Raw genomic sequence first — 11,537 nt, forward strand, 5'->3', positions numbered from 1 at the left:
GTGGCTGATACTGTTGGCAGTGGGGGAGGAAGGGAAGGAGTGACTGTCAGGGGTTTGCAGCCTGAAGGCTACCAGAGAAGGTCTTAGCATTCAAGTGCTCTGTGGGTCTGTAAGTGGATATGGTGACAGCAGTAAGTCTAATGGTTTAATATATAAACTACGTGGTACATTTCACTCCTTGGCAAACTCAGCAGTTCTCCTGGGAGGCTTTGCTGTCACTTCTGGCTGCTGTTCCTGCATGGGAAATCGCAAGTAGTAGCAGGCAAGTGGTCCCTCTTCATGAACCTATTTGCTGATCAGCGCCTGATACCAAAAGGCAGAAATGACCTTAAAACCCCCAGTTCTGTGATAATCTGTACCCAGTAGCTCTTTAAAGGAAGCATTTTTCATTGTGGAGCCAAAGCACAACTCTTCTTCTTCTTCTTCTTCTTTTTTTTTTAAAGATTTTATTTATTTACTTGAGAAAGGGACAGAGAGAGAGAGAGAGAGAGAGAGAGCGAGCGAGCACAGAAAGAGAGTAAGAGGAAGAAGCAGACTCCCTACTGAGCAGGGAGCCCGATGAGGAGCTTGATCCCAGGATCCAGAGATCCTGACCTGAGCCGAAGGCAGACGCTTAACTGACTGAGCCACACAGGTGCTCCAGATCTGAGGCACTATTCTAAAGTTGAAGATTATTTGGCATGGATAGAATGTTCTCTCAAAAAGCTGTCATGTCTCACAGAGTTCTCTCTTGGATTTGCTCCTGTCTATCCCAGGAGGGGGTGGGGACAAGATGCATTTCCCCCTCTTAGGGAAACAAGGAAAACTAAAACAGCGGGGTTTATGACTTAGTCCAAGGTCAACCTTGGACCTTGCCTCTAGGAAGCAAGAGTGGGTCTCCTTGCCTAGTCCTTTTTGTTGTCACTTCCAAAATACTACATTCAAGGTAGAGCTTTGTTTTGGTCTCCATTTTCCCTCTTTTGCCAGCTCTGTCTGCGGAGGGAGCTGCTTACTGAGCCATACTAGAGTTTCTCTGTGGAGGTCAAGGTCAGCCCATGGAACTCTGCAAGCTGAACGCTCAGAAGGAATACCAGCTTCCAAATATATCTTAAGTCAACAACAACAGTGACAATAACTAAGATTGTCCAGCACTGACTATGTATCAGGGACTGTTCTCCTGACCTGTACCCACACCATGAACCCTCACAGCCCCTGCATGAGGCCCATATTCATATTATCACCGTTGCACACAAGAGGAAACAGACTCAGAGAAGTCTAGTAACTCCCCGAGGTCACACCTCGAGTGGTTTTGAACGGTGTCGACTTAGCCAACCTGGAGTCGGATTCCCGGAACCCTCTTCTTTTCATGGTCCTGGCCTAGAGTTGGCCAGAAGAGAAAGTCGCTGGGGATTTGTTAGGTGGAAGGGAGACAGCCTTTCCTCTCCGAGGGGCGTTGTAGGAAAGCAGTGAGAGGTAGACGCAGACAGCCTGCCAGTAGATGCCAGTTTTTCCTCACAGCTTTCTGCTCCTCGCTGCCAGCCCCGCTGACACCCCCACTGACCCCCACTCTCCCTGTACCATGCCAGAGACAGGACAAAGCCTTCGCTGCCATGCTCGCTGGTGGCACTCTCTCATGGCCCAGGCCTGCAGCTGGACCTGCTGGGCTTTTCAGTCCTGGCTCTGACCAGTACCTCCAGGCCAGCACTTTTATGTGTGTGTGTGTGTGGGGGGTTTGGTCAGTGACTTGGCACCCGTCCTCCCATTCACCCTCTCAGACCTTCACATCTCCTGCCACTTCCACAACTGTGGAAGGTCCAAGGCCTGTCCCGATGACTATTCCTAACGCCATGGTGGGTCTCCCTCCCTGATGGAAGCTGGGTGCTGCCCACACCTGGTAGAAGACCAAGGTAGGTCTTGAATCCCAATCTGGATGACTCCAAGACCCACGCTGGCGACTCCTTTCACAGTAATTGGGAAAGAGGAAATACAGATGTCGCCAGCCAACCCTTCCAATGACATAGAGCAAATCCCAGGGACTTATGTAAATAACATGGCTTTAAACTCTTGGTGGAACTTTTCTTCCTTTTCACAACTTCTATCCCACTCAACACATTGATGAAATGATTCTCAGCAGCCTTCAGAAATAAAGTTTGCCAGCTCACATCTTTAATTTGGTAAACATTAGCATGTAGGAGGGCTCCTCGGCTCTAGCGCTAGGGACCAAATAATTTATTGTTGTGGAGGCTTCTGTAGGATGAATAGCAACAGCCCTGGGCTCTGCCCCATAGAGGACAGCAGTGCCCCCAAGCTGTAGTGATCAAAACTGTGTCCAGACATTGCCAAATGTCCAGGGATGGTGAAATCACACCTAGGTGAGACTAGTATGGGGCAACACCTCCCATGGGTTCGTGGAACCAGCACTGGGAGCTGGGAAACAGTGGAGGGTCTTCCCTCTTGTTTGATGATAATCTCTTCTAGCACCTTCCTGTGGGGGCAGATAGCATCTTTGGAGGCTCCTTCAGGTCTCCTCATTCTGGGCTCACCCCACTTCCCCGCTACATGTCATCCTGGGTAACACTGCCTGCCTCTGCCTATGGCCATGAACCTTACCCTCCTGGACACCATGCTGGTCTCCCAACTGGTCCCCCTCTTCTCTTAGGTCTTCTTACCCACTCACTCTGTAGCATCTTGTAAAGGACACACATGCACAATTAAGTTATGACAACATACATGGGAATTGTATTTACCAACTTGGGGATAGAGATTATTGTCTCACGGACTAAAGGCAAGGGAAAGATGGGAAAGGGGCCTTGGCTATACCAGGACTAACTATTTGCTTAAGAGAGAGAGAGAGGAGAGGCGCCTGGATGGCTCAGTCAGTTAAGCGTCTGCCTTTGGCTCTGGTCTCAGATCATGATCTCAGGGATCTGGCCCAGGTTGTGCGGAGGGCTGTGTAGGGGGGGAGCCCACATCCAGCTCCATGCTCAGTGGAGACACTGCTTCTTCCTCTCCCTCTGCCTCTCCCCTCTTTACCCCTTCCTTGTGCTCTCTCTCTTAAACACAAAAATAAAATCTTTCAAAAAGAGAGAGAGAGATGAACCAGATTATAAGAAATATTAACATCTGTTAAACCTGAATGGTGGGTATTTGTGGCCTTTTACTTTGTTTTCTGAGCTTTTATGAAATGTTTTATATTTTTAAGAAAAGATAGAAGTATATTGCACAACTGTGACTAACTGTAGTAAAGCTTCAACTTTATCTTTTAGATAATAGTCATAAAGCCATTTCAAATCCTACATAAATTTTTGATTCAGAGACGAGAATGGCCCTCCTTGTGAAATAAACAAATCCCAACTTGGCCTTGGCTAGGCAGTAAATCTTTGCTCTTCCCCTCGATTGGGCTGTTCCAGCAGAGAAGTTGGCAGGCAGGGAAGGCGAGGGGTCCCAGCCTGCTCCTCTCACCCTGTTCTCCTTCCCTGCCCCCCAGAAGTGCCACTTCACTTCCCAGTGCTGTTGGAGAGAGTGGCGGAAGGACATACAGGAACAGGCTGGTTCTCACTTGACTTGGGGGGCTTTGTGCTCTGACAGATCCTTAAAGCTTGCTTTCTCTCATGGTGACCTTTTTTTCTTGTGGGTTTGGTAGTTTTCTTTTCTTTCTTTCTTTCTTTTTTTTTTTTTTTTGTTTGTTTGTTTGGTGGGAGCCCGTTTTCTAGGATTCCCTTGAGTCTGGTCACTGCCAAATGGTCCCTTGAGCTTTCTTCCTTAGCAGCAGAGCATCCAGGGAACACCTCAAACTTCATGCTTTTGAATCCCACTGGTATCCCCAGGCAGCCATATGCTGCAGGGCATAAGACAACTGCCTGGTGGCTCTTGCTCTCTCCCTGACCTCTGGCACCTTCTCACCTCAGTGTGACACCCCCCAGGGACTCGAAGAGCTGTACCAAGAGCAGATAAGGCAATAGCTTATCTGCTTCTCTGCCTCGCCTCCCTATCAATACCAAAGTCCTTGGATGTCTTTTGTTGGGGTTCTTCCTGTCTTCCCTATCTACTTTAGCCATTCCTCCAACTCCTCATGTTTTTCACTTCCCGAATCCCCTCCTTACCTTCAAGCCTCAAAGAATGAATGGAGTAGGAAATGGACAGCAGTGGTCAGAGTTGTGTTCTGTTGCGTTCCATTTCTTCCTGCTGCGTACTGCTTTCAGTCTCTGTATTTGTCTCTTGGTCTATCTTTCCCTTGTAGATCTACTTGAATGCTGACGGTGCACTTCCAATGCTGAGTACTGTATGCCTGGCTTGGCGCTGTGATTCTTACACACATTATTCAAATATACAAATAAAGAAACTGAAGCTCGGAGAGGTTAAGAAACCTGGTCAAAGTCACATGGTTCAGGGAGTGGCAAGTCTGGTCAACTGCATAACCCATGTCTTCACTCCTTTGCATGCTGCCCTCTAAGACTGGTGATGCAGGTAAATATTGCGGGGAGGGAGGGGCCTTGGGTGAGTGAGGGATGAGGAGGGCTGAGAGAGCAAAAAAGCATCCTATCTCCTTATGTTTCAAAACTCAGACCCTGCTTAAGACAGGCACCCATTTTTAGGTTCACATTTTTCAGCTCTGTCTTGTCCAGGCCACAAGTTTGAGGGCATCGGTATAAAAAAAAGGTCAGGGTTGAAAAATTAAGTGGAAACATACATGCTTGTGAAGATGCGTATAGTCCCACGAACTCCTGTGAAGTATTTGGATCTGTCTGCTGTAGTCCGGAATCATGAGCTTCCCAGGGCAGCTACAACAAATTACCATATATTTGGTGACTGAAAGTAACAGAAATTTATTCTCTCACCGTGTCAGAGGCCAGAATGGAGCTGTTGGCGGAGCCCCGCTCCTTCCAGGGGTGCTAGGGGAGAAAACTTCCCGGCCTCCTCTAGCTTCTGGTGGCTCCTGGCCTTCACTGACTTGTGGCCACATCCTTGGGTCTCTGCCTCTACCTTTACACCACCTTCTTCTTCCCATGTCTTTGTGTCAATTTCACTTTCTCTTGCCATCTAATGATCTGTCACTGGATTTAGGGCCTACCACGATCTTGGATGAGCTCATCTTGAGATTTTTACCTTAATGACCTCGGCAAAGACCCTTTTTCCAAATGACGACATATTTTGAGTCTCTGGAAGGTGCATCTTCGGGGGCCACCGTTGATCTCAGTACATAGGTTTACAGTGCTAGGCCAGCTGTGTGGCTCACGATGCCTCCATTTCTACAACTATGTGATGGTACACCTGCCACCAGCTCTTTCACACACGATTTATACGGAAGAAAGAGTCTTGGGGAAGCCAAAACAGTGAGCGGGTGTGAAGCTGCCTTCCCCTCCTTCAGCAAGAGCCGTCTGCCAGTAAATAAAAGTCTAGATGCTTTACAGAGCTAATGTGTCTTCCTAAGTACTCACACTCTTGGAGAGAAACTTAAGAAATGGGAAAATTGGGCTCAATATCTGTGAAAGAACTGTGTCCTCTTCAGAGGAAAGCCAGGGTACACATTTCAGGGAGTATTACTATTACATAGAGACATGAACACATAGCAACTAAGTGAAGAATCTTCGCTGCTAATATGCCCATCTTGGGGACTTGCTCCATTTCCCAGACAGTTTCATGAAAAACTCTCTCTCAGAATTGCCTGGAAAGAATCAATACCGACTGGATAAATCATCACAGCCTTTGTCGGCACCAGCGGAACCGGGGAGGACTGCTTAGCCAAGGGTCCATCAAGCATAATGAATGCTTCCGTTGGGGCTGGTGCACCTTTCCCCTGACTAAGTTCAACTCACACTTCATTCAGACAGATCCTGAAGCCTCAGTTTCATGGGCCCAGCCTCAACCTGGTCATTAGGATCAGTCATTTAATGTTCGGTTTCCTGGGAAATGGCATAGATGTCTATTTGTCCATGTTTGTCTTTTGGCAATTGAACGCATTGTTTAACTCTGCAGACATGACCTCCCCAACTGCCCAGCATGAGGTGCTGTGTTTGCATTGAATATAGGGTGGGCCCTCCTCCTGGAACCACTGCGGGGGTGGGGAGGGGAGCGGTGGGGGGGGGGGGCTAGGGGTGTTGAGGGTGGAGCCGGCCACCTAAACAGTCAAAGGCAAGAGGGGTGTGCTCTTCTAGAAGACTGTGCACAGCTCCATGGCAACACATCTGGGCCATAATTACATCCTTTTTAAGCATTTTTTCTTATCAAAAAATAATTAATGTTTCTGCCAAAAAAAATAGATAGGAGAAATGAAAATAAAAACTGCTTAAAATCCCATAGCACAGAAATAACATTTGGTAACATTTGATCTGTACCTACACCTGTACCTTTGTAACTGTGCCTGCATTTCTGCCTGTGTCTCTGCCTCTGTCTATACCTCTACCTGTCACTGGTTTCATACCATCCTTGTATCTATTACTATATATATATATATATATATATATATATATATATATATATATATACACACACATATATATATATATATATATATATTTTAAATTTTATTTATTTATTTTTATTAACACATGTATTATTTGTCTCATGGGTACAGGTCTGTGCCTCACCAGACTTACACAGCACACAGCACTCACCACAGCACATACTCTCCCCAGTGTCCATCACCCAGCCACCCCATCCCCCACCCCTACCCCCAGCAACCCTGAGTTTGATTCCTGAGATGAAGTGTCTCTTATGATTTGTCTCCATCTCTGATTTCATCTTGTTTCATTTTTCCCTCCCTTCCCCTATGATCCTCTGTCTTGTTTCTCAAATTCCTCATATCAGAGAGATCTTATGATAATTGTCTTTCTCCGATTGACTTATTTCACTCAGCATAATACCCTCTAGTTCCATCCATGTCATTGCAAATGGCAAGATTTCATTTTTTGATGGCTGCATAGTATTCCATTGTATATATATACCACATCTTCTTTATCCACTCATCTGTTGATGGACATCTATGTTCTTCCATAGTTTGGCTATTGTGGACATTGCTGCTATAAATATCTGGGTGCACGTGCCCCTTCAGATCACTACATTTGTATCTTTAGGGTAAATATCCAGTAGTACAATTGCTGGGTCGTAGGGTAGGTCTATATTCAACTGTTCGAGGAACTTCCATACTGTTTTCCAGAGTGGCTGCACCAGCTTGCATTCCCACCAACAGTGTAGGAGGGTTCCTCCTTCTCTGCATCTTCTCCAGCATTTTCATCCATCTTCTCTGTCATTTCCTGACTGATTAATTTTAGTCATTCTGACTGGTGTGAGGTGATATCTCATTGTGGTTTTGATTTGTATTTCCCTGAAGCCAAGTGATGTGGAGCACTTTTTCATGTGCCTGTTGGCCATTTGGATTTGGATGTCTTCTTTGCAGAAATGTCTGTTCATGTCCTCTGCCCATTTCTTGATTGGATTATTTGTTCTTTGGGTGTTCAGTTTGATAAGTTCTTTATAGATTTTGGGTACTAGCCCTTTATCTGATATCTTATTTGCAAATATCTTCTCCAATCCTGTCTGTGTCTTTCAGTTTTGTTGACTGCTTTGCTGTGCAAAAGCTTTTTATCTTGATGAAGTCCCAATAGTTCATTTTTGCCCTTGCTTCCCTTGCCTTTGGTGATGTTTCTAGGAAGAAGTTGCTGCGGCTGAGGTTGAAGAGGTTGCTGCCTGTGTTCTCCTCAAGGATTTCGTTGGATTCTTGTTTCACATTGAGGTCTTTCATCCATTTTGAGTCTCTTTTTGTGTGTGGTGTAAGGAAATGGTCCAGTTTTATTCTTCTGCAGGTGGCTGTCCAATTTTCCCAACACCATTTGTTGAAGACACTGTCTTTTTTCCATTGGACATTCTTTCCTCCTTTGTCAAAGATTAGTTGACCATAGAGTGGAGGGTCTATTTCTGGGCTCTCTATTCTTTTTTTTTTTTTAAGATTTTCATTTATTTATTTGAGAGACAGAGATCACAAGTAGGCAGAGAGGCAGGGAGAGAGAGAGGGGGAAGCAGGCTCTCTGCTGAGCAGAGATCCCAATGTGGGGCTTGATCCCAGGACCCTGAGATCATGACCTGAGCTGAAGGCAGAGGCTTAACCCACTGAGTCCCATCTGGGCTCTCTATTCTGTTCCATTAACCTATGTGTCTGTTTTTGTGCCAGTACCATACTGTCTTGATGATTACAGCTTTGTAATAGAGCTCGAAGTCTGGAATTGTAATGCCTCCAACCTTGGTTTTCTTTTTCAACATTCCTCTAGCTATTTGAGGTCTTTTCTGGTTCCATATAAATTTTAGGATTATTTGTTCCATTTCCTTGAAAAAAGTTGATGGTATTTTGATAGGGATTGCATTAAATGTGGAGATTGCTTTAGGTAATATAGACATTTTCACAATATTTATTCTTCCAATCCATGAGCATGGAAAGTTTTTCCATTTCTTCATGCTTTCCACAATTTCTTTCTTGAGTGCTTTATAGTTTTCTGAGTACTGATTCTTTGGCTCTTTGGTTAGATTTATTCCTAGGTATCTTATGGTATTGGGTGTGATTGTAAATGGGATTGACTCCTTAATTTCTCTTTTTTCTGTCTTGCTTTTGGTGTATAGAAATGCAACTGATTTCTGTGCATTGATTTTATATCCTGACATTTTACTGAATTCCTGTATGAGTTCTAGCCATTTTGGAGTGGGGTCTTTTGGGTTTTCCACATAAAATACCATATTATCTGCAAAGAGTGAGTTTGACTTCTTTGCCAATTTGGATGCCTTTAATTTCTTTTTGTTGTCTGATTGCTGAGGCTAGGACTGCTAATACTATGTTGAATAGCAGAGGTGATAATGGACATCCCTGCTGTGTTCCTGACCTTAGTGGAAAAGCTCTCAGTTCTTCTCCATTGAGGATGATATTCTGTGGGTTTTTCATAGATGACTTTAATGATATTCAGGTATGTACCCTCTATCCCTACACTTTGAAAATTTTTGATCAAGAAAAGATGCTGTGCTTTGTCAAATGCTTTTTCAGCATCTATTGAGAGTATCATATGGTTCTTGGTCTTTCTTTTATTAATGTATTGTATCACATTGATTGATTTGTGGATGTTGAATCAACCTTGCAGCCCAGGAATAAATCCCACTTGGTCGTGGTGAATGATCCTTTTAGTGTACTGTTGGATCCTATTGGCTAGTGTTTTGGTGAGAATTTTTGGATCCATGTTTATCAAGGATATTGGTCTGTAATTCTTTTTTGTGTGAAGTCTTTGTCTGGTTTTGGGATAAAGGTAATCCTGGCCTCATGAAAAGAGTTTGGAAGTTTTCTTTCCATTTCCATTTTTTGGAACAGTTTCAGGAGAATGGGTATTAATTCTTCTTTAAATGTTTGGTAGAATTCTCCTGGGAAGCCGTCTGGCCCAGGGCTCTCGTTTGTTGGGAGATTTTTGATGACTGCTTCAATCTTCTTACTGGTTATGGGTCTGTTTAGGTTTCTATTTATTTCTGATTCAGTTTTGGTAGTTTATAGGTCTCTAGGAGTGCATCCATTTCTCCCAGATTGTCAGATTTGCTGCTGTATAGTTGCTTATAATATGTCCTTATAATTGTTTGTATTTCCTCGGTGTTGGTTGTGATCTTTCCTCTTTCATTCATGATTTTATTAATTTGATTCCTTTCTCTTTTCATTTTGACAAATCTGGCCAGAAGTTTATCAATCTTATTAATTCTTTCAGAGAACTAGCTCCTAGTTTCGTTGATCTCTTCTACTGTTCTTTTGGTTTCTATTTCATTGATTTATGCTCTGATCTTTATTATTTCTCTTCTCTTACTGGGTTTTGGCTTTCTTTCTATTCTTTCTCCAGCTCCTTTAGGTGTATGGTTATATCATGTATTTGAGACCTCTCTTGTTTCTTGAGAAAGGCTTGTATTGCTATACACTTTCCTCTGAGGACCACCTTTGCTGAATCCCAAAGATTTTTAACAGTTGGGCTTTCATTTTCATTTGTTTCCATGATTTTTTAAAATTCTTTAATTTCCTGGTTGACCCATTGTTCTTTAGTATGATGCTCTTTAGCCTCCATGTATTTGAGTTCTTTCCAACTTTCCTCTTGTGGTTGAGTTCTAGTTTCAAAGCATTGTGGTCTGAAAATATCCAGGGAATGATCCCAGTTCTTCAGTTCTAGTTGAGATCTGATTTGTGACCCAGGATGTGATCTATTCTGGAGAATGTTCCATGTGCACTAGGGAAGCATGTGTATTCTGTTGCTTTGGGATGGAATGTTCTGAATGTATCTTTGATGTCCATCAGGTCCAGTGTGTCATTTAAGGCTTTTATTTCCTTGTTGATCTTTTGCTTGGATCATCTGTGCATTTCAGTGAGGGGGTGTTAATTTCCCCTTCTATTACTGTATTATTATTGATGTATTTCTTTGATTTTGTTATTAATTGGTTTATGTAATTGGCTGCTCCCATGTTAGGGGCATAGATATTTAGAATTGTTAGATCTTCTTGTTGGACAGACCCTTGAGTATGATATAGTGTCCTTCCTCATCTCTTATTATAGTCTTTAGCTTAAAATCTAATTTGTCAGATATAAGGATTGCCACCCCAGCTTTCTTTTGATGTCCATTAGCATGGTAAATTGTTTTCCACCCCCTCACTTTAAATCTGGAGGTGTCTTTGGGTCTAAAATGAGTTTGTGCAAGACAGCATATTGATGGGTTTTATTTTTTTATCCATTCTGATACCCTGTGTCTTTTGATTGGGGCATTTAGCCCAATTACATTCAGAGTAACTATTGAAAGATATGAATTTAGTGCCATTGTACTGCCTATAAGGTGACTGTTACTGTATATTGTCTCTGTTCCTTTCTGGTCTACTACTTTTAGGTTCTCTTTTTGCTTAGAGGACCTCTTTCAATATTTCCTGGAGGGCTGGTTTGGTGTTTGCAAATTATTTTAGTTTTTGTTTGTCCTGGAAGCTTTTTATCTCTCCTTCTATGTTCAATGACAGGCTAGCTGGATATAGTATTCTTGGCTGTGTATTTTTCTTGTTTAGTGCTCTGAATATATCATACCAGTCCTTTCTGTCCTGCCAGGTCTCTGTGGATAAGTCTGCTGCCAATCTAATATTTCTACCTTTGTAGGTTTACAGACCTCTTTGTCCCAAGCCACTTTCAGGATTTTCTCTTTGTCACTGAGACTTGCAAGCCTTACGATTAGCTGATGTGATGTTGATCTATTTTCATTGATTTTGAGGGGGATTCTCTGTGCCTCCTGGATTTTCATGCTTTTTCCCTTCCCCAAATAGAGAAGTTCTCTACTATAATTTGCTCCAATATACCTTCTGCCCCTTTCTGTCTTTCTTCTTCTTCTGGTTCATAAGGGGTCCTATTATTCTAATATTGTTTCATCTTATGGTATCACTTATATCTCAAATTTTCCCTTCATGGTCCAATAGTTATTTATCTCTCTTTTTCTCTGCTTCTTTATTCTCCATCATTGGGTCTTCTATATCACTAATTCTCTCTTCTGCTTCATTTATCCTAGCAGTGAGGACCTCCATTT

This window comes from Enhydra lutris, unplaced genomic scaffold, assembly GCF_002288905.1.
Source record: "Enhydra lutris kenyoni isolate GAN:26980312 unplaced genomic scaffold, ASM228890v2 scaffoldscaffold66, whole genome shotgun sequence".
Classification (NCBI taxonomy): domain Eukaryota; kingdom Metazoa; phylum Chordata; class Mammalia; order Carnivora; family Mustelidae; genus Enhydra; species Enhydra lutris.